The sequence below is a fragment of the Lithobates pipiens genome, unplaced genomic scaffold (genome assembly GCF_037356315.1).
Source record: "Lithobates pipiens isolate NorthernLeopardFrog02 unplaced genomic scaffold, aLitPip1_a1.2 Scaffold_126, whole genome shotgun sequence".
Lineage (NCBI taxonomy): Eukaryota > Metazoa > Chordata > Amphibia > Anura > Ranidae > Lithobates > Lithobates pipiens.
Genome location: NW_027507714.1, coordinates 306,062 through 329,694, shown reverse-complemented (window position 1 = coordinate 329,694; position 23,633 = coordinate 306,062). Strand labels below are relative to the sequence as shown.

The 23,633-nt window shown below is 50.3% G+C and overlaps 1 long non-coding RNA gene across 6 annotated transcripts; it reads left to right on the top strand.

Annotated features, from left to right (window-relative positions):
• Positions 1–4,390: 4,390 nt before the first annotated feature.
• LOC143973869 (uncharacterized) lies at positions 4,391–21,263 on the top strand. 6 transcript variants are annotated; one of them, XR_013272129.1, is made up of 4 exons: positions 4,391–4,414; positions 12,707–12,863; positions 16,343–16,453; positions 20,889–21,263. It is a non-coding gene; the product is annotated as an uncharacterized LOC143973869 (long non-coding RNA). The 6 variants fall into 6 exon arrangements; XR_013272133.1 differs by having other exon boundaries at positions 4,411–4,431; XR_013272130.1 differs by lacking the exon at positions 4,391–4,414 and adding an exon at positions 4,882–4,905.
• Positions 21,264–23,633: the final 2,370 nt, after the last annotated feature.

The window sequence follows — 23,633 nt, the reverse complement described above, 5'->3', positions numbered from 1 at the left end:
TCTCAGTGACTCGGTGATCACGGCGCCCTCCGCAGGGAGCGTGCACAGGGGGATGTCATATGACGGCCTCCCGGGAATTCACGTCCGCGCTGTGCCCGTCATTTGCCCATAGCGCGGATGTCAGGGGGTTAAACAGGTGGTGAGGAGGCAATATAACACCTTCTTGCCTCCTGTCAAATGCCCTCTGAAGAGCGACCTGAATGTGGATTGCTGTTCAGAGGGCACAACATGTTTAAATGAGCCCTAAGGCAGTTCAGACAATCCCTTATTTTTTGTCCATTCAGTAGGGAACAGGAGGGACTATTTCATGTTTTCTTTGGGGCACTGCTAAGTAATCTTCTGGTTTTCAACAAGTACAAAATCCCGGGGAGACGGTGCCAATAAGAGATCTATAACCGTCCATCTGTGTGTGTATGGACCTCCCAGTAGTGTGCAGACGTGGATTGTTGGGGATGAAAACAAAAGATTGACATACATGACTACAGAGGTGCAATCACAAAGAGACCATCAAAGAGACAGCGGGGGAGGGATCTGGGTCCCATGTGGGATGGTCGGATGGTCATGGGGGGGCGGCATTATCTGCACTGCCCATGGGGGGGCGGCATTGTCCGCACTGCCCATGGAGGGAGCGGCATTGTCCGCACTGCCCATGGGGGGCGGCATTCTCCGCACTGCCCATGGGGGGGGCGGCATTGTCCGCACTGTCCATGGGGGGCGGCATTATCCGCACTGCCCATGGGGGGCGGCATTATCCGCACTGCCCATGGGGGGCGGCATTGTCCGCACTGTCCATGGGGGGGGCGGCATTGTCCGCACTGTCCATGGGGGGGGCGGCATTGTCCGCACTGCCCATGGGGGGCGGCATTATCCGCACTGCCCATGGAGGGAGCGGCATTGTCCGCACTGCCCATGGAGGGAGCGGCATTGTCCGCACTGCCCATGGGGGGCGAGCCGGCGGCATTATCTGCACTGCCCATGGGGGGCGGCATTATCCGCACTGCCCATGGGGAGGTGGCATTGGGGGGCACTGAACCAATTGGCACCTTTGTTTTGTTTTTTGTGGGTTTACATCCACTTTAAATATTGCTTATAAATGTGTGTTTATTAGGATTGTACAATAAGTACATGGGTTGTGTGTATGTCAGGGGTTGACAAATTTGCTTTGAATTTAGGAGCCAGTTTTTGTTTTTTTAGAGTGGTATGGATTGTCAGCTCCCGGGGTAAGGCCACTCATTTTCACCCCCTATCCCTAACTCACAATGGAGCACCCAGTCAATAACTCCATTGAAACGCTGTTACATCAGGGTTATGGGCTGACCAGAAAGAGAGTAAAGCTGGCAACAGATGGAACTGGCTGGCACTGGCAGGTGACACTGGTTTGGAACTGGCAGGTGACACTATTGGCACTGGCAGGTGGTACTGGTTTGGAAGTGGCAGGTGGCCCTGGTTGGTGGTGGCACTAGTTGTCACTGGCAGATGGCACTGATTGGTGGTGGCACTGGTTGGCGGTGGCACTAGTTGGCACTGATTGGCGGTGGCACTGGCAGGTGGCACTGATTGGTAGTGGCAGGTGGCACTGATTGGCATTGGCAGGTGACACTGGTTTAGAACTGGTAGGTGGCACTGATTGGCGGTGGCACTGGTTGGTGGTGGCAGGTGGTATTGATTGGCGGGGGCAGGTGGCACTGATTGGCGGTGACACTGGTTGGTGGTTGCAGGTGGTATTGATTGGCGGTGGTACTGGTTGGTACTAGCAGATGGCACTGATTGGTGGTGGCAGGTGGCACTGACTGGCCGTGGCACTGATTAGCACTAGCAGGTGGCACTGATTGGCGGTGGCACTGGCAGATGCCACTGGTTGGCGCTGGTAGGTGGCACACGGAGCCCTCTGTTACTGAAATGTAACAGAGGAGCTGTCAGAATTGAGCTTAAAGCGGAGCTCCACCTTAAAGTGGACCTTCTGCTCATTGGAACCCTCCCCCCCTCCGGCGCCACAATTGGCACCTTTCAGGAGGGAGGGGGGTGCAGGTACCTGTACAGTACAGGTATCTGCATCACTTCCGGCGTAGATTCTGCAGAATCCACGCCCCTTTCCGCAGAATCTACGCCCCTTTCCGAAGGTCCCCCGCTGCCTGCTGGGAAACACACGGATCCCAGAGACAGCGGGGACCATCCTTATTGCGCAGAGCGACTCGCGCATGCGCAGTAGGGAACCGGGAAATGAAGCCGAAAGGCTCCACTTCCTGATTCCCATAGCCAAGATGGTGGCGGCAGCACCCGAGAGACGATCGAGAGATTGGCTTCGGGTGCCGACATCGCGGGCGCGCTGGGCGGGTAAGTGTCATTATTCTAAAAGTCAGCAGCTGCAGTATTTGTAGCTGCTGACTTTTAAAAAAAAAATGGCGGACTCCCGCTTTAATGTCGGAATGGGCGGGACCCGGCCGGGGTGTGAAGCTGACAAGTAACAGAGAGGCGGTGTAGTGTCATATTTTGCTCCCCATCATAGAATGTTCCGGAAGTGACGCTGCGGCCAGAAATTTAGCACTGCGCATGCGCCATGCGTTCCAAACACTTGCGCCATGCGTTCCAAATGATTTGCGACAATGCAGACCAGTGAAACCGTCAGATAATGTCAGAGAAGTGAGGGGAGGTAATCCCCTCCCTGAGCCACAGTTACCCGCTCTCTCTCCGCCGCTCTCCGCTCTGTCTAAAGTTAATGTCACGATTACCTCCCCTCACTCCCGTGACATTATCTGACGGTTTCACTGAACTACATTGTCGGAAATCCTCTGGAACGCATGGTGCAAGCATTTGGAACGCATCGCGCATGCGCAGTGCAAAATTTCCTGCCGCAACGTCCTTTCCGGAGCGTTCTATGATGGGAGCAAAATATGACACTACAGCGGATATGTTGGGGTGGGCGGGACCCGGCCGGGGTAGGGCGGGACTCAGCAGCTATCAAACACCAGCCAACGATTGGGCTGCTTAAGAAAAGAGGCGCGGCCACATACACGTAGCGGCCCGCCCAGATTCAATTGGCTGGTGTTTGATAGCTGCCGGGTCCCGCCCACCCCGGCCGGAGGAGGGAGGAGGACGGCAGTCAGTGTTAATGCTCTGCATGTCTGGGGCGTCAATAGTGAGCGGGCTGGTGGCAGCTTAGGGGCCAGGTTGTGATTTCTGGTCGCATTGGCGACCCGGCGCCTGGGGTTTGTGGAGCCCTGGTGTATGTCGTGTTGATTGTAACTAAAAAATGTAATAAAAAAGGACTTGATTTAAAAAATATTAAAAAAACATATGTACCTATGGGAATGTGACCCCAAAAAAAATTTGGGGAAAAAAATTTTTTTTTTTGAAAAATAAAAAAAATTATGAAAAAAAAAAATCTTTGAAAAAAATTTGTGAAAATTTAAAAAAAAAAAAAAAAAATCTTTGAAAAAAAACACTTACCAATCTCAGTGTCTGTATTCCGGCGATGTCTATTGACTTTACCGAAACATTCAACGACGGCTCTGAAACAGCCGCGCACAAACGCTCGGGTCCTCTTCAGCTTGGAGGGCTTTTTGGTTGGGGTATCTGCAGGCTGGTCACTGACACCTCCTACCATGGCCCTTCCTTTGCTGGCTTTCTCTTTGATGTTTTTCAGAGAAAGAATCTGATTACATTTAAATCGGTTCATTATTAAGAATAAAGAAACTCGCTTTAAATGTATGAGAATAGATATTGCAATGAAATTGAATTGACCGAAATCAAATCCAATAATATCACAAGGTATCTCTCAGGACAGCAGAAGCCAACCTCACTGCTCAGCGATCAGCCAGCTTCTGTGATGCCTTCTGTCCCTGCCGCTGAATATATAGGGTGACAGTGACTTTGGCTCAGCCAATGAAATCACAGTGACTTTGGCTCAGCCAATCACAGTGACTTTGGCTCAGCCAATCACAGTGACTTTGGCTCAGCCAATGAAATCATGTGCTTTTTTTTTTTTTTTTTTTTAATTAACTGACAATTCGGGCCGGCAGTTGACGCATGCGCAGTTTGATCGGGATTTTTGCGGCATCTTCCGCGCATGCGTCAACTTTCGGGCCGATCGGGATTTTTTGCGGCATCTTCCGCGCATGCGTAAACTACCGGGCCGATCGGGATTTTTTTTTCGCGGCATCTTTCGCGCATGCGTCAACTTCCGGGCCATCGGGATTTTTTTTTTTTTGCGGCATCTTCCGCGCATGCGTCAACTTCCGTCCCGGAAGTTGACGCATGCGCAGTGTGATCGGAATTTTTGTGGCATTCTCGCACATTCGTCAACTTCCGGGTTGAAGGGCGCCGAATATGTCGTTACAGATGAAGAATAAATCTACAGGAAAATGGCGGCTGAGGGTGACAGGAAGTTCCGGTCGGTGATGTATTTCCGGTGGAGGTGAGATCCCGGAAGTGGTATGGGAGGTGATCGGAGAGGGGGGAGGGTAGACATGTCTCCTCGTACAATCTTCTCTGTACGATGATCGGAGGAGATCTGCCCGGGTTTGTGCTCTCCCGACATCCGGACACATTAGACATGCAGTAGCTCCGCTCTGTAGACCAGTCCCAGGCTCCAGTGAGATCACCGCCCCCCTGTGTCATGTCAGACTGTCAGTGTATGAACAGATTTCCTCTCCCGTCAGCAGACTCCCCTCCCCCCCTCTCCAGACGAAGAAGATGATATCCCTCTCTCTCTCCAGCAGCACGGCCCCCCTTCTTCCCCGCTCCAGTGGCCAATGTCCTGCAACAGCCGCCCGGGTCACACACTCTACTGTCTATGACTCTGCGCCTGCGCTCTCTGCCCCACCGGCCAGCGCCGATGCCAGCCATAGACAGTGCATGGAACTGTCTGGTCTCCTAGCAACCTGGGACGCGATGAGAGAGAGCATGGTGATAGACTCCGCCCCCACTTCGCATTTACATCTTTGGGGGGGGGGGGGGGGAGCACTGTATGATAGGATTGTACAGCTAACAGGGTGGGGGCGTCACCCGGGGAAGGTCTGTAATGCTCAGTGGCTCAAAATCTTTGCCCTCTGTGCCCTCAAACACTATGGGGTCACTCTACCGGTCCCCCTCCCTGCCCCCTCCATGTCACTCTACCTGTCCCCCTCCATGTCACTCTACCTGTCCCCCTCCATGTCACTCTACCTGCCCCCTCCATGTCACTCTACCTGCCCCCTCCATGTCACTCTACCTGTCCCCTCCATGTCACTCTCCCTGTCCCCCTCCATGTCACTCTGCCTGTCCCCTCCATGTCACTCTGCCTGTCCCCCTCCATGTCACTCTACCGGTCCCCCTCCATGTCACTCTACCTGCCCCCTCCATGTCACTCTACCTGTCCCCTCCATGTCACTCTCCCTGTCCCCCTCCATGTCACTCTGCCTGTCCCCTCCATGTCACTCTGCCTGTCCCCCTCCATGTCACTCTGCCTGTCCCCTCCATGTCACTCTGCCTGTCCCCTCCATGTCACTCTACCTGCCCCCTCCATGTCACTCTCCCTGTCCCCCTCCATGTCACTCTCCCTGTCCCCCTCCATGTCACTCTACCTGTCCCCTCCATGTCACTCTCCCTGTCCCCCTCCATGTCACTCTACCTGCCCCCTCCATGTCACTCTCCCTGTCCCCCTCCATGTCACTCTACCTGCCCCCTCCATGTCACTCTACCTGCCCCCTCCATGTCACTCTCCCTGTCCCCCTCCATGTCACTCTGCCTGTCCCCTCCATGTCACTCTGCCTGTCCCCCCTCCATGTCACTCTACCTGCCCCCTCCATGTCACTCTACCGGTCCCCCTCCATGTCACTCTACCTGTCCCCTCCATGTCACTCTCCCTGTCCCCCTCCATGTCACTCTGCCTGTCCCCTCCATGTCACTCTGCCTGTCCCCCTCCATGTCACTCTGCCTGTCCCCTCCATGTCACTCTGCCTGTCCCCTCCATGTCACTCTGCCTGTCCCCTCCATGTCACTCTACCTGCCCCCTCCATGTCACTCTCCCTGTCCCCCTCCATGTCACTCTCCCTGTCCCCCTCCATGTCACTCTACCTGCCCCCTCCATGTCACTCTACCTGTCCCCTCCATGTCACTCTCCCTGTCCCCCTCCATGTCACTCTACCTGTCCCCTCCATGTCACTCTGCCTGTCCCCCTCCATGTCACTCTACCTGTCCCCCTCCATGTCACTCTCCCTGTCCCCCTCCATGTCACTCTACCTGTCCCCCTCCATGTCACTCTGCCTGTCCCCCTCCATGTCACTCTGCCTGTCCCCCTCCATGTCACTCTGCCTGTCCCCCTCCATGTCACTCTGCCTGTCCCCCTCCATGTCACTCTACCTGCCCCCTCCATGTCACTCTACCTGTCCCCCTCCATGTCACTCTACCTGCCCCCTCCATGTCACTATACCTGTCCCCTCCATGTCACTCTGCCTCTCCCCTCCATGTCACTCTCCCTGTCCCCCTCCATGTCACTCTCCCTGTCCCCCTCCATGTCACTCTCCCTGTCCCCCTCCATGTCACTCTACCTGCCCCCTCCATGTCACTCTGCCTGTCCCCCTCCATGTCACTCTACCTGTCCCCCTCCATGTCACTCTACCTGTCCCCTCCATGTCACTCTGCCTGTCCCCCCTCCATGTCACTCTACCTGTCCCCTCCATGTCACTCTACCTGTCCCCTCCATGTCACTCTGCCTCTCCCCTCCATGTCACTCTGCCTGTCCCCCTCCATGTCACTCTCCCTGTCCCCCTCCATGTCACTCTCCCTGTCCCCCTCCATGTCACTCTACCTGCCCCCTCCATGTCACTCTCCCTGTCCCCCTCCATGTCACTCTACCTGCCCCCTCCATGTCACTCTACCTGCCCCCTCCATGTCACTCTACCTGCCCCCTCCATGTCACTCTCCCTGTCCCCCTCCATGTCACTCTACCTGTCCCCTCCATGTCACTCTGCCTGTCCCCCTCCATGTCACTCTGCCTGTCCCCCTCCATGTCACTCTGCCTGTCCCCTCCATGTCACTCTGCCTGTCCCCTCCATGTCACTCTCCCTGTCCCCCTCCATGTCACTCTACCTGTCCCCTCCATGTCACTCTCCCTGTCCCCCTCCATGTCACTCTACCTGCCCCCTCCATGTCACTCTCCCTGTCACTCTACCTGCCCCCTCCATGTCACTCTACCTGTCCCCTCCATGTCACTCTACCTGTCCCCTCCATGTCACTCTACCTGTCCCCTCCATGTCACTCTACATGTCCCCCTCCGTGTCACTCTCCCTGTCCCCCTCCATGTCACTCTACCTGTCCCCCTCCATGTCACTCTCCCTGTCCCCTCCATGTCACTCTCCCTGTCCCCTCCATGTCACTCTGCCTGTCCCCTCCATGTCACTCTGCCTGTCCCCTCCATGTCACTCTGCCTGTCCCCCTCCATGTCACTCTGCCTGTCCCCCTCCATGTCACTCTCCCTGCCCCCTCCATGTCACTCTCCCTGTCCCCCTCCATGTCACTCTACCTGCCCCCTCCATGTCACTCTACCTGTCCCCTCCATGTCACTCTACCTGCCCCTCTCCATGTCACTCTACCTGCCCCTCTCCATGTCACTCTGCCTGCCCCTCTCCATGTCACTCTGCCTGCCCCTCTCCATGTCACTCTGCCTGTCCCTCTCCATGTCACTCTGCCTGTCCCTCTCCATGTCACTCTGCCTGTCCCTCTCCATGTCACTCTGCCTGTCCCCCTCCATGTCACTCTGCCTGTCCCCCTCCATGTCACTCTGCCTGTCCCTCTCCATGTCACTCTGCCTGTCCCCTCCATGTCACTCTCCCTCTCCCCCTCCATGTCACTCTGCCTGTCCCCCTCCCTGTCACTCTGCCTGCCCCCCTCCATGTCACTCTACCTGTCCCCCTCCCTGCCCTCTCCCTGTCCCCCTCCATGTCACTCTGCCTGTCCCCCTCCATGTCACTCTGCCTGTCCCCCTCCATGTCACTCTGCCTGTCCCCCTCCATGTCACTCTGCCTGTCCCCCTCCATGTCACTCTGCCTGTCCCCCTCCATGTCACTCTGCCTGTCCCCCTCCATGTCACTCTGCCTGTCCCCCTCCATGTCACTCTGCCTGTCCCCCTCCATGCCACTCTACCTTCCCCCTCCCTGTCCCCCTCCATGTCACTCTGCCTGTCCCCCTCCATGCCCCTCTACCTGTCCCCCTCCCTGCCCTCTCCCTGTCCCTCTCCATGTCCCTCTCCCTGTCCCTCTCCCTGTCCCCCTCCCTGCCCTCTCCATGTCACTCTGCCTGTCCCCTCTCCACGTCACTCTGCCTGTCCCTCTCCACGTCACTCTGCCTGTCCCTCTCCACGTCACTCTGCCTGTCCCTCTCCACGTCACTCTGCCTGTCCCTCTCCACGTCACTCTGCCTGTCCCTCTCCACGTCACTCTGCCTGTCCCTCTCCACGTCACTCTGCCTGTCCCTCTCCACGTCACTCTGCCTGTCCCTCTCCACGTCACTCTGCCTGTCCCTCTCCACGTCACTCTGCCTGTCCCTCTCCACGTCATTCTGCCTGTCCCCCTCCATGTCACTCTGCCTGTCCCCTCTCCACGTCACTCTGCCTGTCCCCTCTCCACGTCACTCTGCCTGTCCCTCTCCACGTCACTCTGCCTGTCCCCCTCCACGTCACTCTGCCTGTCCCCCTCCATGTCACTCTGCCTGTCCCTCTCCATGTCACTCTGCCTGTCCCTCTCCACGTCACTCTGCCTGTCCCTCTCCACGTCACTCTGCCTGTCCCTCTCCACGTCACTCTGCCTGTCCCTCTCCACGTCACTCTGCCTGTCCCTCTCCACGTCACTCTGCCTGTCCCCCTCCACGTCACTCTGCCTGTCCCCCTCCACGTCACTCTGCCTGTCCCCCTCCATGTCACTCTGCTAGCTATATATATATATATATATATATATATATATATATATATATATATATATATAAAATCATACACCCATGTGTGTTGGCTTTGATTTGGGGTGTCTGAACCGGTTCACAAGCATTAGACCACTGGCGCCTGATAAACATGGAACAGTGCAGAGAAATAGAAGGTAAGTGCTTAAGCCCAGGGGTTAAACAGTCCTGTTCCTTCCCCTGGCCGCCAGCTGATTCCACAGAATATACTGGAATGGCTGAACAGCCTTATGGCTCATTTGCATATGTGGTGTCCTCTGAAGAGCAATCCACATTTGTATTGTTCTTCAGATGGCATTTGGCAGGGAGGAGGCGTTATATCACCTCCTCGCCACCTGTTTTAAACCCCACAGCATCGCCCCGCAATTGAATGCATTGCACATGGAAGCGGGAAGTCCCCATTCACTTGAATGGTCCTCATTTGGCAGGCAATACTGCTCACTGATCCCAACAGTGCAGACATGTTCTGCCGCACTTTGATGCAAAACATTTTGTCTGTGGCAGCCGGCGGGTATACATCCCCCTCTGCTGCATTTTCAGCTGAAGGGGAATGGTTGGGAGCAGTTAAAACACAGCTCAACCTCAAAATTTTACCCCCAACCACAAGTGTAAACGGAGTCATAAAGCACTCTGAAGAGTGATCCATAGCGGAAGGTATTTGACAGGTGGTGAAGAAGAGTTATGTTGCCTCCTCATCACCTGTTTTAAATCCCTAAAAACCCCTAAAACCCCCTGCCATTGTGCTGTAGCCATGTGCATTGCACACAGTTATAGCGCAGCCCCATTCAGGTGAATGGGTTGAGTTAAGCAAGCGCAGGGCCATGCACCACTAAAATGTTCGGGTTTGGCTTGAAGAAAAGGTGGAAACCCTAGTCACCCCACAGGGGGCGGGGCCATGTATGCGTCACCCCACAGGGGGCGGGGCCATGTATGCGTCACCCCACATGTCCTACAGATGGGATTTCTCTGAACATTTCCTTCCTCCAAGATGATGTGGGGGGGGGGGATTGTAGATCGGGGGTATTATGGGGGGATTTTTACTGCGCATGGGGCTGCCCGGAATTTGACGCATGCGCAGCTTGATCTGTATTTTTGCGGCATCTTCCGCGCATGCGTCAACTTCCGGCCCGGAAGTTGACGCAGTGCAGTTCGATCTGGATTTTTGCGGCTTCTCCCGCGCATGCGTCGGGTGGGAATTCACGGAATGCGTAGAAGGAGCTGATTTTGGCGGCTCTTACTGCCGGGGATCCGCTGTTTTATTAACAGTCCGTGTTTCCCTCTATATAGTACGGAGTGCACTGAATGTGCTTTTCCTGCGCGGCTTCTCACACAGCGCACTGTGATCAACACTGCGCCCCCTACAGTCCCTCCGGGGGAAATACTAGAAATATAGAAATATTACTGAGAGCGATACAATGATATCCCACGTGGATGAATATTCTCCATGGATTCTCCTCCTCCAACTTCCATCTATCAGATAATAATGAACACAAAGTCTCCCTCTTCCATTTCTCCATTTCATTTTAGACGATTACTTAGAACACCAAACTATATATGTTTATATTTCTAGCAGAGGCGCTGGAGAATAAAATGGTGGATAAAAATTCACTTTAATGAATAATAATGCAATAACACACAGAATATACCTCATGTTTTTGGTAAAATATAAAAGATGACGTCACGCTGAGTAAACGGACGCCGGACACTATTGCAACCCCAAAGTCACACAATTTTGCCGCGACTTGAACTCGCCTGTGTATTCTTGATGTCTCTGGACCTCAAGTCGCATCAAAGCGCTACCAAAGTACTACTACAAAGGACTATTGTGAAGTGGCAGAGATATGAACGATACTCATTGGAAATCATGGGGAATGACTTGTCATGTGACTTTGCAGTCCCAGGTCACATGATAAGTCGCACTAGTGGAATCCGAGCCTTAATCTTCCGTCTGCACATGGAATGGCGACAAACACAGGAGAATTGTTTCTCTTGCTATAACTGACAAAACAAAATTCACCTCTTTTTTTTCCTCAAATAGAGTTTTCTTTTGGTGGTATTTGATCATCTCTGCGTTTTTAAATTTTTTGTGCTATAAACAAAAGAAGAGCGACAATTTTGAAAAAAAATAAATATTTTTAACTTTTTGCTATAATACATATCCCCCAAAAATATATAAAAAATTATTTTTTTTCCTCAGTTTAGGATCACATATTTTTGGCAAAAAAAAATCGCAATAAGCGCATATCGATTGGTTTGCACAAAAATTATAGAGCCTGCAAAATAGGGGATAGTTTATGGCATTTGTTTTTTTACTAGTAATGATCTGCGATTTTTATCGGGACTGCGACATTATGGCGGACACGGCGGACAATTTTGGGACCATTGGCATTTTTACAGCAATCGGTGCTATACAAATGCATTGGTTACTGTAAAAATGTCACTAACAGGGAAGGGGTTAACACTAGGGGGCGATGAAGGGGTTAATTATGTTCCCTAGTGTGTGTTCTAACTGAAGAGGGAGGGTACTGTGAAGGGTAAGAGATCGCTTTTCATACTCTGACAGACGATCTGTCACTTCTCCGCTCAGAGAATCGGAAACGTACACACACAGACCCCGGTTTTCCGCGTGCCCCGAGTGATCGCGGGAGCCTGGCGGTGATCACGACCGCTGGGCACTCGCATAGGCACCATAGGCGAGCAGGCGGCGTGCGCGCACCCCTAGCGGCCACAGGGGGAAGCCTCGTTACATAACGTTTCACCCAGCCGTGCCATTCTGCCGCTCTACAACCTGGATAAAAAAGTGTCTCTTTGCTCTGTCCCTTTCATCTTTTATCACTTTTATTTCTATTACAAACAATTCCTTGTGATAGCAATATAGGGTGACAGGTCCTCTTTATGGAGACATCTGCGCTCACATCTCTCCTCTACCCTTGAAAGCATGAGAGCAAAAGAAAAAACACTGATGTCATTCTTGAAGGGTGACACTTCCTCCATGTTCCCCTCCTCGATGAGCACCAAGTGTTGGTCACATAGGAGACCTACCCTGGGGGGGCGGGGGAGGGGTTCTTTTGGGCTACGCTAGGCACTGGAGATAGGATCACATTGGGTACTTTTACTTGCACGGCCAACTTGACTTTCGTTACTCTCCTGATGTTCATAAACACCATAAAAGTCACTTGTGCATTTATAGGAGGGGCAATTAGAGCCAATGCCCTCTCCACCTATCCAGCGTATCTCCCCTACCCCACTCCCAGTAACAGTAAGGGGTCCTGCAGCGCACCGAACGAAGACTCCATGCGCACACACACACTTACAGTGGTTGTAAACCCATTACAACAACTTTATGCTACAAGTAAGCCTATAATAAGGCCTATAATAAGGCTTACCTGTAGCTACCCAGGATATCTCCTAAACCTGCACTGCTTGGGAGACATCCCCTGTCCCCTGCATGTGCCGATGACATCCACGCATGCGCACTGGGGAAAACTGAAGCAATGGCCCGTATGGCTCGGCTCCTGAGGCGCATGCGCGGGAGTGACATCATCACGGCTCTGGCCAAAAACAGCGCCGGAGCCACGATATCCAGAAGTAACCACTGGGAGAGATGTCGCCGGCCGGAGGGGGAGAGGAGGACGACTGCGGGGGCTTCGTTCTCGGGTAAGTAATTCATAATCACCTAGTAACTAGCTCATTATGCCTTTGTCTTGCAGGGTTTTTTGTTTTTTTTAACCAGGGTTTACAATCACTTTAACTTTTGCTTTTCCATACCTGTGCCCAGGCTGAGGACTTCTGTGCCGTTGATCTGCTCCCGTTGCTATAGGAGACGGCCCACTCACGGAGTTGAGTGCCAACAACAACTCCTCCTCATGGAACAAGCTATCCCACCTGTCACATGTACACAAAACAGGCTGCTAGAGAAACCTTCATTACCCTTGGTAAGCAACTGCTGCATTCTGTAGCACATTAACCCTTGTACTGCTGTCTTCATACCCCAATGTGTTTAACTGACCCAAGGTGAAAACTATATGCGCCAGTTACTTGCATCAAACCCCTTAAATAACTTCAGACCAGGCAAGAACAAAACTTTACAAAAAAAAATGGTGTAATTACAGTCAACAACAATAACGGTCTTTTCCTAGCATCCCTAGTCCTAACTTAGGCTTGATGGCTGCCCCAGCATACCTGCGTAGGATACAGTCTATTATGGCAGGATTCCAGCAGTGGTGTCTGGGCGTTTTGTAGTTCTATTCAGAGATGCTCCGGCTTTGGCAGTGGCTTATGTGGGCGTATTCCAGTAACGGCATTACTCTCCCCTCCATCAGACCCCCATCCCATTTTATATAGCACAGGACCAGTGGGTTGGACCCCAGAAAGAACCGCTTCAACACTAACCCTCCCGGCTGGGGAAGCATGAAACTCCACCTCCCCCCTAAAACACAAGCTGTCCTGGCTGCATAACACACCCCAAGATTACACATTTTACAGATAGAAATGACAAAGTGCAGCCGAACCTTATACAGGATGAAACAGTGCAGTGTGTCAAACTGGCATAAGAAAATACAATGAACACTTCTCAAACATTAGAAGTCGGGGTCTGGCAGGTATATGGTTAGAACTCGGCGATGACTGACAATCAACCATCAAGCTTAACTATTTCCATCTGTTTGATGATGATCTGCCTTCCTATGTTGTAGAAGCGGGATAGGTGCTGGAACTCTGCCTTGACATACTCATTTTGCTGTTGGAAGCAGCGCGTATGTTCTGCTACATTGCGCTTCCTCCAGATGGCTCTACTCTACAGTTTGGGTCTCTTTTCCTCCAGTTGTTGGGAGAGGAGTTCAGGCACAAAGGGGAACACTCGCCCGTAGGTTCTCCATATATCACTACAACTGGGCTACACGGGTAATCTGCCCTTTGTAATGGCATCTGGTGGCCGTAGGTAATTGTGCCCAGTATGTTCCATAAGGGCGGATTCAAATGCAAGTGATTCTTGTGCCTGAGGGGGACGAGGACAAGGCATAGATTGCTCCGTGGCGGCGGTAGTAATTCCTCCTCAAGGTCAAAGGTGAGACTTTCCCAGGATATCCCCTTGGGTTGGTCACAGGATGAAGGGATCTCAGCATCAGCAGAGTCTCTTTGGCTGGGGCATATTCAAGCAATGGGGGCAGATGAATGTCTGGCACTGGAGAATGCAGAATAGAGGGGCTGTTGCAGTCTGGACAGTCTATAGTAGATGGAGACGGCAGCCCCTCCAGGATGAGCGCTAGAGCACTTCAACAGCTTTCCTGACTGGATGAGATCTTGGCTTTGGTGGCATGGGACAGCAGCTTGACCCTTGAGCCGGTGGAGGAGGCCATGCCGGTGAAGTGACTCTTACAGTGTTTAATCATTTTCGCCAGGGTGGTTTGGTAAGAGTATCAGCTCCATCAGTGGGGAGATTATTAGGAAGGTCATCAGACCCATCGCACTGGAGAACAGTGGTGGAGCAGTGGTGTATCACAGATGTGGCAGCGAGCACCAGGGCCATGTATAGCTAGGTGCCTCTTGCAGGTAGGACAGATGACCTAAGAGCCAACCCATATACTGGTTGGAACTGTTCCCCAGTATCAGTGAATGGAGGGATTATTATTATTATACACGATTTATATAGCGCCAACAGTTTACGCATCACTTTACAATGTATGGGGGGACAACACAATTATAGTACAATACAAAAGATACAGGAGGGCCCGGCCCGTAGAGCTTACATTCTAAAGGGAGGGGGTGGTGGTACAAAAGATAATAGCTGCAGAGAATGATTTGATGGGGGGGCTCGGGGACGGTTGTTAGGTGGGGGTGGGATCAGCTTCCCTGAATAAATGAGTTTTCAGTGAACTCCTAAAGGTGGACAGGGTAGGGGCTGATCGGATAGACTGGGGCAGGGAGTTCCAGAGGAAGGGAGAGGCTCTGGAGAGGGAGGGGGGGCGAGTTGAGGAGAGGAGAGGGAGGGGGGGGCGAGTTGAGGAGAGGGAGGGGGGCGAGTTGAGGAGAGGGAGGGGGGCGAGTTGAGGAGAGGGAGGGGGGGCGAGTTGAGGAGAGGGAGGGGGGGGCGAGTTGAGAAGAGGGAGGGGGGGGCGAGTTGAGGAGAGGGAGGGGGGGGCGAGTTGAGGAGAGGGAGGGGGGGGCGAGTTGAGGAGGCGGAGGGGGGGGCGAGTGAGGAGGCGGAGGGGGGGGCGAGTTGAGGAGGCGGAGGGGGGGGCGAGTTGAGGAGGCGGAGGGGGGGGGCGAGTTGAGGAGGCGGAGGGGGGGGGCGAGTTGAGGAGGCGGGGGGGGGGGTGCGAGTTGAGGAGGGGGGGGGGGGCGAGTTGAGGAGGCGGAGGGGGGGGCGAGTTGAGGAGGGGGGGGGCGAGTTGAGGAGGCGGAGGGGGGCGAGTTGAGGAGGGGGGGGGGGGCGAGTTGAGGAGGCGGAGGGGGGGGCGAGTTGAGGAGGGGGGGGGGGGCGAGTTGAGGAGGCGGAGGGGGGGAGCGAGTTGAGGAGACGGAGGGGGGGGCGAGTTGAGGAGAGGGGTGAGTTGAGGAGACGGAGGGGGTGAGGAGTGGGAGAGATAGATCTGGGTGTCGTCGGCATAGAGGTGGTATTGGAAGCCATGGGAGGTTATCAGGTGGCCCAGGGAAGAGGTATAGAGTGAGAATAGGAGGGGCCCAAGGACGGAACCTTGGGGTACCCCAACAGAAAGAGGAGGGGGTGCATCGCTGGACCCTGGACAGGTAAGTGTCTGCTTATTAAAAGTCAGCAGCTGCCGTGTTAGTAGCTGCTGACTTTTTTTTTTTCTTTTCTTTTTTTTAAGTGGAACTCCGCTTTAAACACCATAGACTTGTTAATAGTAAAGATAATATAAGAGAATCGTGAAGTGAAGCATTGCGGCTTCACTGCCCAGTTCCCTCCTGTGTGAGTGGCACTGCGCATCTTCACTGGTCCCCGTTGTGTCCCGGGAACTGTGTGTTTCCCAGAACACAACGGGGGGGGGGGGGGGGCATCTGTGGCTAGCTATTCCTGGAAGTGGGGACAGATACCTGGATTATACAGGTATCTGCACCCCCTCCCCCCTGAAAGGTGCCAATTGCGGCAGCGGAGGGGGGTGGGGAATCCGATGAGTGGAAGTTCCACTTTAGGGTGGAAATATGCTGTAAGTAGATGAAGGGCGTATGTATAGGCTCTACTTAAGGTGATAGGCAAGGACTTGCCATCTATAAGTGATTATAAAAAAAAACGTCATTATGTAAGGAGTTAGAAATGTAAATTGCAGTACATATTGCGTTGAATGTTATGTGTTTCTGTGTCATAACCTATAATATGTAGTGGAATTTTCTATTTTTCTGTCCATCCTTTATAGTGGTCCCACTTATTGTCTTGTGGTCTTTGTTCTTCTCACAGCCTCTTGCAGATGATAAGACCATTCTGGTCAAGCAGAGGACCCTGAAGCAGCTCTCGGTGAATGCGCGGAGGAGCCATGCACATGCTTTTACAATAAGCAGCAAATATCAGGTAGGACCTCCTTTCATTTCCACTGATGCCGTGCATGCATTTAGCATCTCAGCACAGCGCCTCACACTGGTGAGAAGTAATACACATTGGGCTTTAGCATTCAGATCTCTGAGGGGATGGAGCTAAAAGGCAAATAACTAGCAATACAGAGGAAGGGCCATTGCCAGCTCATAGGAAAACTCAGCTCTGCTAGCCAGCAATGGAACTCATGTTGCTAAACTGCTGCTAAAAGCTTTTGGTTGTGCTTCAGCTTAGACATCCTGTTGGCAAGTTAAAAAAAAATTGCAGGTAAAAGCACAGAAAAAAAATGGTTATTTGCAGCAATTTTCCTTTAGCAATGTAAGTCGTCATAATAAACATTGTAAATTCATAAAACATTGTTGGTGTTTATATACAGGATGTTTTTATACAAATACGGGATTTTAGCAGATGGAAATACATAAGTGTAAAATTCAAAGCTATCCACAAATATCTCGGCATCCTATAACTCTACGCGTTTCGTGGATTGGTCTCCCCTTCCTCAGGAGTAGATGCAAAAAATGTATAGTTCAGTTCTTTGGGTGCGGGGTACACTGGGAAATTTCTGTCCTTGTGGCTGTGGTAAAGTAACCCACGTAGACCTTGAGGACAAATGGAAGGCAGACCAAGGCATAATGAGGAGAATCCATAGCTTGTGTGTATAGATGAGAGCAGTGTGCTCTGTCCTCTTCACCTCCACCCAACCCCCCCCCCCCCCCCAAACACTGCCCTCCTTCACATGTAGGGGGCCACCTCATCCCTTTAAAGCCAAGTGCCTATTATATACACAGGTTCTGAGGCTCATTTAATATAGGAAAGGCACCAAGTGAGTTTAAATATCACATTAATCAGCCACAGAATCCGTGTGAATTAATGTGTTTAGTTTTAAAGGGATGAGATGGCAACTCAATTCACATCACACACACATCACACACACACCACACACACACCACACATCACACACACATCACACACACACATCACACACACATCACACACACATCACACACACACCACACACACACATCATACATCACACACACACCACACACACACCACACATCACATACACATCATACACACACACATCACACACACATCATACACACACACATATCACACACACATCATACACACACACATCACACACCACACCACGCACACACCACACCACACACACACCACACATCACACACACACATCACACCCACATCACACCCACATCACACCCACATCACACCCACACCACACCCACATCACACCCACACCACACCCACATCACACACACACCACACCCACATCACACACACATCACACACACATCACACACATCACACCACACATCACACATCACACATCACACACACATCACACACCCAGAATAGTGTCCTTTGTGCCCCCCCCCCACCTTCACTTTCATACCTTAGAACAAGCAGAGAGCAGGAGGCTGAACATTTCTCTATCGATTGTGGGAGGCACAGCATTGATCGGAGTGTGGTAGCCGGAGCTGACAGGGTTAACCTTTTGTAGTAACCAGCAGGTGATTGGCTGCTAGGACATCCCTGCATCCAATCACCTGCTAGTTATCTTTAAAAGTTAATCCCTGGCGGCTCCGCTACCACACTCCATTCTACTCCAATCTACTGCTCTCCGCCCGGCTGTTAGAATAACAACAGTGGAGGCTGAGGAAAAGAAGTGTCTCCTAAATGGTATGACCGCAGGTCCGGGTGGAACACTGGCTGGATCCGGACCACGGGCTGCTATTTAGTGATGACTGGTGTATAGTAATGGTGTGGCAGGAAGAGCCAAAGATCTATATTATGGATTGCTGAGAGTCGAAACTTCTAGGTGAATTATGATGGATTATTATTATGAATTATGATAATGTTCTTCTTCCTTTTTTTGGGGGGGGGATTCAGGTAGAGTGGAGAAGGGTTAGAAAAGAAAAAAAAAAAACATGAACAGCACAGTGCTTCTTCTGTGTAATTTGGTCCCTTCTATCACTTAAAGCGGAGTTCCACCCTAAAGTGGAACGTCCGCTCCTCAGAAGCCCCCCCCCCCGGTGCCACAATTGGCACCTTTCAGGGGGGAGAGGGGTACAGATAGCTGTATAATACAGGTATCTGCACCCACTTCCGGGCATAGATAGCTGCAGAATCCGTGGGTATTTATGCCACTTTCTACAGGGCCCCCGCTGTCTGCTGGGAAACACGTGGATCCCAGAGACAGCAGGGACCTTCCTTATTGCGCAACGCGACTCGCGCATGCGCAATAGGGAACCGGGAAGTGACGCCGCAAGGCTTCTCTTCCTGATTCCCACACCGAAGATGGTGGCGGCATCACCCGAGAGCCAACCGACAGATTGGCTTCGGGTGCTGACATCGCGGGCGCGCTGGAGGGGTAAGTGTCCATATTTTAAAACTCCCGCTTTAACATGCTTGGCTATACTCTCCCCTCTGTAAACTGACCATGGCTTATCATGGCTGCCCTGACACCGCGGTCAGTTTATGTGCCTCCGTCATTCGCAGCTCTCCTGTGTCCTCCCCTCCCCCATCCCTCCCCGCCTGTCATCTCATGACAGTGCCGCCCCTTCCCTCCTGCTGATAAAATATGTTGCTGTATAACTTATTTCAGAGGTCATCAAGGGATTCTCAGCCAATCCCACTGTACTTCTCAGATTGGGAGAGGAGAGCGACGGGCAGTCACGTGAGCGCTGAAATAAGTTATACAGCAATATATTTTTTATATAGAACATACACTGGGGCACATAACCTCATGGAACAAAGGGGATCTATAAAGTACACAAAGTAGCTTTACAAGCACTTTAATGAAGTCTTGGATAGCTGTAAAAAGAGACGTCTTCTTAAAGCACTTGTTGTGTCTGTTTAGTGGCACTGTGAGTTGTGGTGGAAGAGGAGATAAATGCTTTTGGGTGAAGAGGTGGTCACATGTGCCATACTGCTTCAATCGGTGGTGTGACATTCTCTACACCGGTGCTTGTCATCTCCTATGAGCGGTCACACGCAGATGGTATATACCTACTGACAATGATTATTTCCTAGTGTCACCCCATCTGTGCTTTTATACAACCTAATGTTAAAGTGGTGCTCCGCTCCACCTCCTCCCTCCTGTCAGTCATCTGGGACACGTGACAGGTCCCAGATGACTGCGCATGCAGTTAGAATTATACACAGTTAGAATGCCGGGGGGGGGGGGGGGGGGGTGGGGGGTGACAAGCAGAGCTTCATTCCCCCGCATCGCTGGCCCCTGGGACAGGTAAGTGTCCGATTTAGCTGCAGTATTTAATTTTTTATTTTTTAAGGGAATTCCTCTTGAAAGACAAATTTCCTTTTGTCTTTTTTATGATATATGTATGTTTTAAGATGTTTTTGGGATAAAAAAATGTATACTTACACTTTTGTATGCCAAGGCTTTGTGCGGTACCGTGAAGGTCCACAGTAGCCTCAGTCCACATTCCCCTCCATACTGTCTCCAAAAAAATGATAATAATGTAGTTTGGGTACAGTGTTGCATGACCGCGCAATTGGCATTCAAAGTGCAACAACGCTGAAAGCTGGAAATTGGCCTGGGCAGGAAGGGGGTGAAAGTGCCCGGTAGGCAAGTGGTGTAACCCCTTTTCCTCCAGACATAAAGAGTGCCCCCTTGTCCTCTGTGATGACCTGAAAGTGAAGAACTCAACACCAAGTTCAGTATGTGTTACTGTGTCCTCAAGGGTTGTAAAGTGGACCTTCATTCATTTTTTCAACTCTCCATCAATTACATTTTCTGCCCTTGTTGTTTTAACTTTAAATAGTAGAACATTTTTTCTACCAGTAAATCCCTTCTACAGCCCACTTCCTGTGTCTTCCCTGGTCATTAGCCTAGGCTTATCACATCATGCACAGCTCTCTCTCACTCTTGTAAGAGTTTGCCAGGAAGGGAGGGCGGATGAGTCATAAGAGGGCCAATGAGAGCTGCAGAGCTGGAGGTGTGCCTCTGTGTAAATCCAGGAAGTGAACAGGCAGCAGCTTCAGCTGCCCACAGTTAAAATGGCTGCAGCCAGACTCAGTGGAGGGAGATTTCTGCAGCATATTTGCCAAGTACAGAATCGCAGTATATATAAAATAATATGCAAAGTGGTTGGAGGGAAGCTTCAGAATGGCAAAAATGTTTTTATTACAAATGATGTGAGCACTAAAGTTCCTCCAGTCTCTCCTGATATTTTTTTTATTTTGTTGCCGGTCTCTGGACTCATTCCATTATAACTTTATATCTTTATCTTATTTTTTTTCCGGTCACCAGAACTGCACAGCGCATTCTGAATGATTTTTAGTAAATGTGATTACTGCCTATTCCTAATATACAGAAATGAAAATCCCAATCTAATCATTTCCCTTTTTCCTTCTTTCTCGGTGAGGCTCCGCCCTCCTGGCAGCCATTGCTGTTCATGGATTGGTGGATAACGGCGAGTTGGTTCTGGTGGAGAGAACGCTCAGTGACATTCAGGCACAGCTGCCACCTCCCATCAAACACAAGAAATTTGGAACAGAATTATTCTTTTTTTTTTCTACAAATCTCTATATTTTTGTCTTCATGGTTTATTATCACTGCAGTTAAGCTGCATCACTTTGACTGTGGTGCATAGTTCCTATCATGACACTTGTGGTGTAAAAGGCTTTATGTGGCCCTCGCCTGTCTAGAGAAGAAAACGCTGACGTGGGATGGACAGTCAACTGAACACGGCTTCTTTGTTTTCTTTTTTAATAAAATGACAAATCCAACTATAAGGAAATGACTGTTTGTTACTTTTCAATCTTCTTCTTCTTCTTTTAAAGCTGAATTTAGGCATACGGCTAAATCCACAGTTGAAATGCGTAGATGTGTGAACTCGTTTATCTGCAAAAAGATTTTCAATTCTGTTCAGCCAGTCATGTGATCAAAATCCAGACAGCATAGCCAGGTCCGTGACCTCCGGTGCAGCTAAGCTCCCGCTGATTGGACGTTGAAGGAGAAGTAGGCGGCTCATGAAGTCCTCACTGTGCCTGACCCCTCCTATAAGAATGTTCACCATATTACATTATATACATAAGGCTAGGGCTGCAACTAACCATTATTTCCATAATCCATTAGTTGGCCGATTATTGTTTCCATCGGTTAATAACCTTAAAAAAAAAAAAAGTGGGTCAAATTGACGTTCATTTTCAACCACAGCGATGGGAAAATTTGGAAATAGAAAACTTCTTAGTCAAAGGAATTTTCAGACAATGTTTGTGGTTTTCGTTCAGAAATTCGATTCATTTTAAAAACGGAATGTTAAAAACAAGTGAAAATTTCAAAAAAAATTCTTCTGTTCAGCGAATGTACAAAGATTCTTCATCTGAAACTCGATCGGTGTGGTCAGCATAAAGCTCGGTTCACACCTGTGCAGTTTGCTTTTGATCTGTTTCTGCAGTGCTTTTTGCTGTGCGTTTTTGATTTTTGCTCACGTGATTTTACTGCAATTTGCATTTTTTTCATTGTTTTTTAATCTGCCCAAAAAAAAAACAAATTGCTACAGAAACGCATTGCACGCTTTTCTGCAGCTTCTCCATTGAAGTATATTGAACCAATAAAGCACCATTTTGCGTTAAAAGTCTCTGACCCTTTCAGATGTGAACGTGTCCCATAGGAAACCATGGAAATGAACTGCAGAGCATTTCTGCAAAAAGTACCAATAAACACAGAGATGTGAACCAGGCCTAAGACTAAGTTTAGTAACATAACGGGGGGTAAAAAAAACTAAAATTAGCCCTTTATAGTACAAAAAAAGCAGATAATCACCACTATAAGGGGGTCATTTTTTTACTGTAGAACAGTGAGAGTAATATTTACAGTGGCGATTATTTTCTCTTTTTGTACTATAAAGGGCTAATTATTTATTTTTTTTGTAAACCCCATTATGTTACTGGCCGATTAACCGATTATGAAAATAGTAATCGATTAATTTCATAATCGATTAGTTGTCTAAGTTGTTTCAGCCCTAGTAATATCACACAGTATATGATGGGGGGGGGGGGTGGTAATATCACACAGTATATGATGTGGGTGGTAATATTACCGCCCCCCCATCATATACTGTGTGATATTACCACCCCCCATGATATACTGTGTGATATTACCGCCCCCCCATCATATACTGTGTGATATTACCACCCCCCCCATCATATACTGTGTGATATTACCACCCCCCATCATATACTGTGTTCTTTGTTTCTGTCATAAAATTTTGCTAATTAGTAATTTTTCTTCATAAATTTTCACCAACATTTATACTGCTACATATCTTTGGTAAAATCAGCCAAATGAGTGGATATTATTTGGTGTGTGTGAAAGTTATAGAGTTTACAAAAATTGATGAGATCTGATCAGGCCTTCAGTACATCAGGTGAGTCTCATTTCTGGAGACGCCAACAAGTCAGGAAAGTACAAATCCCCCCCAAATGACCCCTTTTTACAAAGTAGACATTCCAAGGTATTAAGTAGCATGGTGAGATTTTTTCAGTTGTCATTTTTTCCCACAATTCTTTACAAAATTGTCACCTCATCAGGTTATTTCTCACACACAACATATGCATACAACAAATTACACCCCAAAATACATTCTGCTCCTCCTCCTGAGTATGGTGATACCACATGTGTGAGACTTTTACACAGCCTGGCCACATACAGAGGACCAACATTGAAGTGGCACCTTCAGGCGTTCTACCAGCAAAAATGACACATCTCATTTCACAACCACCATCGGGAAGGGACATTTCACAGACAGATGTAACAAAAAAAACACTGATTTTTACATACTGTCCCTGTTTTTACTGAGGCTGGCAACCCTGATGGGGCCCCTTAGTGGCACAGGGCCCCCGGGCAGTGCCCAAGTGGCCCAATGGTCAGTCCGCCCCTGGGAGTAAGGCTCTGAGAACATCAATTACAGTTTTGGGAACTCATTTTGAAGGGGAATTGACAAATTGGGTGAATATGGAGAATGTGATGGAGAAAATCACCAAGAAGCTGGACTTCCGGAAATCTAAATGATTGACCTTGACGGGTCTTAATCAATACAGCCGTTTTATTGCCTTTGTTACACTTCAGTTTGATTTTCCCGCCAGGGATTTGGATGGTACAGAGG